Source organism: Silene latifolia, chromosome 6 (genome assembly GCF_048544455.1).
Source record: "Silene latifolia isolate original U9 population chromosome 6, ASM4854445v1, whole genome shotgun sequence".
Lineage (NCBI taxonomy): Eukaryota > Viridiplantae > Streptophyta > Magnoliopsida > Caryophyllales > Caryophyllaceae > Silene > Silene latifolia.
Window position 1 is genome coordinate 110328525 of NC_133531.1, and position 6435 is coordinate 110334959.

The following is a 6435-nucleotide window of genomic DNA, read 5'->3' on the forward strand; positions in this document are numbered from 1 at the left end:
ATGCCGTAAGGGGTACGTGTACAGGGTACACGTGAGGAGTGCGCGTGTAGACAACTTTAATTTCTCTACGCGCGATGTAAATTTGATTTCTTGAGAGGGTCGCGATGACTAGAATCTCTCTTGAAGGTTTGAATTTGTGATTGAATCTTCAACGCAGGCGGCACGATTTGATGTGCTTGTTGACTGCTTGCAGTGATTTTGACAGAGAGGATTTGTAGGAATTTGTACCTTGTTCTCTCTAAGGCTATGTTTGGCAAGGCATTTCAGGTACCTAATTTGACCAAGCAACCTGATTTGACTAATATTTCAGGTAGTTGTTTTACCTAGTGTTGTTTGGTAAAGTCATTTCAGGTACCTGAAATGACTTTTCAGGTACCTGAAATGAAAAGCTACTCCAGGTAGCTTTTTAAAGTTTCAGGTAGCTGAAATGTTCTACTTTACATATTTACCCTTTATTTAAATTAATTTATTATAATTATTAATGTCCTTTTATGTCATTTTACAAAAAATCAGTTACCTTTTCAGTTAGTTTTACCAAACACTTTACAATTAATCAGCTACCTTATCAGTTTCCAATTTTCAGCTAGCTTTTCAGGTACCTTTTTAATTTCAGTCACCTTATCAGGTTTCAGGTACCTTTTCAGATTTCAGGTACCTTTTCAGTCAATTTTACCAAACAGAGCCTAACTCCTTTACAATTATGAATTTTCAACCTTTTGAATGAATAAGGAGAGCTCTATTTATAGAGTTTCAATTCCCCTTGTTGGACTTTGGTGGTCACAGGCCCATTTGTGGGTTTATTAGCAACCTTGGCCCAAGTTTGATTCTTTCTGGATTTAGTGATCCGAATAACTCATTTTGTAATCCGATCGACCCACATTTCATTTAATCGGGACAAATTAAATAAATTAAGCTAAAATTTGGTATTAACTCAAAATAATTAATTTATTTTATTTATTCGGCACATTAACAAATTTTTCGTGCCTACAAATTGCCCCTTCGGGACCTTGTCACGTGCACCTCCTGGTGTCTTGACGTGGCGGGGTCTCGATTCATTTTGTTTTGACTTGAAAGTCGATGATGAGCGCCCTAACTTATCTCAAAGGTAGCTCCACTTGATTTGACTTGACTTGGAAATAGATAGTGAACACCCTAACTTGTCGCGAGGGTAGCTCCATTCTTCTTATTTTGTCACCCTGTCATTATCTGACTTGGCGGATGAATTTGTATTTGACTTGAAAGTCATCAGGTACCCAAACTTGTGGTAAGGATGACCCATTTCTTTTTTGACGTCACTTTATCGTTTTTTTTTATTTGGCGAGCGACTTCTTCTTCACGACAACCGCTAGTGTGCAACTACACGGGTCAACGAGTGACACACAGTGATCGTTTCTTTGATCAAATTTGTGCACACACTTGCCATATTGTTTAATTTTCCAATAAACATACGAATTGAGTAATTGGTTTATTTTGTGATACCAAAACTCTATCCGACTATTTTAAAGTTTAGGAAAATAGTACCTTTCTAAAACTCTTTCACTGAGTAGGATTTAAGGGAACCCACAACCTATATATACATCAATCTCCTCACGATTATGAACTACGGACGCAAACAATCACCTTCCATCGGGTATTTTTTTTTATCTTGAACGATTCTTGCTGCTCTTATCTTGTCCGTCATATATATATACTCTGTAGTCTTGATTGCTTTGCTCTTTTTATTTTTTTATTTTTTTATTTTTTTTTAGTCTTTGCATATGTAACAACGTATTCTTGCTTTGCATTGCCCCTTTCATTCAGCCTCAATAATTTCAGCTCTTTTCTTTTTGCTCTGTTCAGTATTTGTTATGCCATGTTTATTGAACAATCAAAACGAACACAACCGAATACTTTAGAAGTTTTGCCTTTAGAAACACTTCAGTCCTACTCAAATTGACCAAAACTCGAACTATACCACAGCCTGCGTTTCGTATAGCATCGACCCGAATTTTGCTCGGACTTCCAATTGAATTTGCCTTGCGCTGCTGGACCCCCTTTTATTTTTGTGTGTGGATGAACATCACCATGATCCGTACAGAAACATCGAGTTTACTCTGATTCTTTCGAACAAACATATTACATATCCCATGATTAACCTCCCTTGATTTTTTTTAGTTCTCATGAAAAGATGTGTATACTTGACACCCTTCGAAGATAAGGTCTCTCATACTTATGAAAGAGTAAACCAACTTTTAAGCATAAAAAGAATGTCACTTGACCTGTTTTCTTTTGTTTGTCCATCTTCCATACTTCTGCATTCATGATTTTTTAAACCTTCATCTCCTTCCTTTTCTTCTTTGCAGGATTCACTCTGACTGGTACCAAAAACCGACCCGCCTTTAATTTATTGTAGCAGTTCGCCAATTACCAGTAAATTGTCTATCTTGCTTTTTTTTTGACATACTTTCCGGTCTGACTTCGACTTTGATGTGGTAAATGGCTATTTTTCGTTGGTCTCTCTATGTACGAATACAACACGAAGACGACATCTTGATGTAGCTTGAGGACTTTACTCGATCTAAAATTCCTCTTGGCTTAACTTGTAGTTTGATGGCTTTCTTAGTTCTCCAATAACATCCTTTCCCAACAAGACGTATTCATAATGGCTTAGAAGCTTTTAACGAGTAACATGATAAACAGGGGCACGTGCTGCCAATGCTTTGCTCAGCCTCGACCGAATTTCGACCATATTTCCTTTGTAAACCTGGCTTACTCCTGACTTAGATTGACCTGAACCTTTCGTCTGAAGATGTCGCTGAGTGCTGGCCTGAACTCCTTTTTTCTATTCCCAGTACCCGGCTACAACTATTTCGGATTTTTGCCTTTGTTATAATATTCTGGCCAACCATACTTATTTATATGCTAAGCTGATGATGCTCGAAACCCGCTTCGAATCTTCGATGCTTGCAACAATCTTTTAAACCTGGCAAGAATAGGATGAATACCTTTTCTTAATTTTTTGTTGATCAGTTGATGCTTGCACCGTTAACCTGAAAATCTCGACCTGTTTCCGGTAAATACTGGCCTGAATTTTGATTAGAGTTCATCATGGACTGATTCAAATAATAGCTTCATGAATAATCTGCCCAATTGCATCTTGATTTTACCGTACACCTCGCCAGACAAATTCATAATAGCTTATTTTTTATTTTCTGAAATTTGCAGCTTAGAGTTGAGCTTTCGTCTTTGGTGGAGTCAACAAGTAAAATAGAAATTTGTTTGTTGTCTCCTCAAGGTAGTAATTATGTCTCTTTTTTTATTTTATTCGGATCATATTGGACATATCGTCCCTTGCTTGTATGCTTTTTTTTTTTTGGCTAGTGATTGCAGGAATTATGCTCCGTCTTTCCATCAAACAATGCAATTTATTTATTAACCGCGGAATATTTTATTTATTCAAACAAGTTATTCCAATCTTCAATTGAGTGTTTGGATCATCGCGACAGGCTGCGTGAAGACTTATTACTTGTCAGGGTGAACCCATTCGGGTCATCGCGACACACTTTTGAAGACTTATTGCTTGTTAGGGTGAACCCATTTTGGGTCATCGCGACAAGTTGTGTCAGGGTGAACCCATTCGGGTCATCGCGACACAGTTTTGAAGACTTATTGCTTGTTAGGGTGAACCCATTTTGGGTCATCGCGACAAGTTGTGTCAGGGTGAACCCATTCGGGTCATCGCGACACAGTTTTGAAGACTCGTACAATGAACCTCTTTATGAAGACCATTATTGTAATACCCGGTATTTTAATATGATATTATTTTAGTCCGAGTTACCAGCTGGGTCGTGTAGTGTATTTGTGACTCGGGTAACTATGTGACTCGAGTTTTAATTAATCTAACTAGACTAGGCCCGTATCGTCTTAATAGCACCTATCCTATACATATAACTCATCTAACCAAACCCTAATCTCCCTATCACCATATTCACTTTAACCATGAGAAAAGAGAGAAAAGAGAGAAGAGGGAGCCGTGTGTGAAGGGAGTCGCGCGAGGCATTGCGAGGCGATTTCTCAGCCTATTCTCATCCTATTTCGTAAGTAGACTATCCTATTACCTCTTTATTCAATTATTAGCATAGTTATAGTAGTAGTGGAATAATTTCTGTAACCCTAGAAATTGGTTTGGGGGTTTTGATTATAAATTGTATGAGATAAATGAATAGAATAGTTACAACAATTTACAGATTCGTTGGTTTGTGTTATTTGAGTGTTTTACCTGTCTTAAATTCGTGGGATGCAAAACGTTAAAGAAGAGACTCATGTTTATTCCAAGCCTAGTTTATGCCTGTGAAAATTGGTAGCATTTCACCGTGTAGTTTTTCCCGAAAAAATTATTTGTGAACGTCTATCTAAAAAGTCCGCGAATCAGTAGAGGCTAAAAGATTACTTCTAAAACATAAATTAGATATGGAATTGGTGCTGGGTCTTTTTCATATATTTAATTTAAAGAGTTTAGATGAGTTAGGCGTTGGTTTTACTTACAAATCATTTGTCAAACTCGTTTTATGAATCAATACTTTTTATGCGACGGTTTCTGTCAGTTTTTGGAAATCAGTCTGAAAACCCTTGATAAGTTTGGAATTTGAGAAAAACATGTTAGATATAATTTGTAGCCAAGACTCATGGGGTTCCAATTAAATTGGCCTTGCATCAATTCGAATTTTCTGGAATTAGTTATTCATTTTATACCGAGTCTGCCATGTGCAGGAAAATCAGGAAAAGTCGTGTTTGTTCCTTAAGTTGATATTCCTATTAAGTTACGATGAGTCTAGGTTATGTGAATGATTAATTGACTGAGTAGGCGGTAATTATACATAATTATGTTATGTAGGTGATGGATATGTGAAGGATCATAATTGATTGCTTGTGCGTGCTTGGATTGCGAAAAGGTAGGGAAATACACTTGACTTATTATCGTTGTTTTTGAATGGTGTTGATTTGTTGTGTTTCGTATGACCAAGTTGTGAACGTTGACTTATCTCGTGGTTGCTGCTTTATGCTATGACTCATATACTAGACTGTGATTTACCGAATTGATAGTATTGAGTATGCTATCACAACATTTTGTAGCTGGCATGATTTTATAATTGATCAGTTCAATGATATACATATTGCATTGCATTGTTTACTGTTAAGCATTTCATATGCATTGGAGTTGGAGGATAGTGTGGTGTGACGAGGTTGTGATACGTTATGATGTTGTGATAAGGCCCAGGCGGGTTCTGCAGACCCGCCTGATAACCTCACCGCGAATGGTATATCGACGACGGTCGATTGATAGTCTGGGGATCGGTATGGTCAAGCGTTCGGGTTATGAGATATGAGTTGAGATGGAGATGGAGGTGACAGAGGAGCATGCATATCATATTTTGTTGTTTCATTGTATTCCCTACTCAACCTCGTGGTTGACCCTGTGTATTCGTGAACACCTGTGATGATCCAATTATTGGGGAGCAGACTGGACATGTTTATGAGATAGGATGGGAGCTTGATGGGCGTGAGACACTGGATCAAAAGACTTAGTAGCTAGATCATCATTTAGAAGACTTTCACTTTCGTTCATGTTAGTTCTTTGTAATTGATGTAAAAGAGATTTTGTAATAATTAATTTAAAGTAATTATATAATTTGCCTTGGAGTTTAATTTGTTATTCACTACCTCGGGAAACCGAGATGGTAACAGTCCGGTTTATTAGGGAATGTCTTGCTAAAGGCTCCTTCATAAATAGTGGGTGTTACAAAGTGGTATCAGAGTGAACGATCCTCAGGCCTAAACCAATGAACCCAATGAACGTAGGATGTGTCTAAATAAAATGAACCCCTGGGAATAAACTGTTAGGAGCTCACAGTGCGGTTAAGAAGGCGCCCTTAATGCATGCTCTTTTTCCCTCTCAGTTTTGAACCAGGTAACCCGAGAGAAATCGAGTGAATGGGGTAGTTAGAAGGAAAACCTTGGATATAATCGAGTGGGTGTACACCTTAAGACCCATATATTCTAACCATGCTGCAGGACAACGTACGGTAAGTATTTTGTATGAATGATGACGTGATCATATGATGTAGTGGAGATGAGAAATAAATTTTCGTGTTCAGGTTGATAATCAATGAAGTGTTGGATTGTGATAATCGTGAGCGTGAAAATAATTGCGAATTGATGATATTTATCTTGATGGATGTTGAATGACGTGTTGATAGAGCTATTATGTCTAGCGATATGCGGTTATGTGATCCCGAAGCCATGCTAGTATAGTATTGTGATAGTAATCAGAAACACTATTGAATTGCATGTTTCTAGTCATAGCAATCGTGATTTAGATGTAAGGAGTAGATCGAGATGCGAAGGGATTCTATGGGATAGATGTTTACGTAAGTACAAAGTGTGAGATTTAAGTTG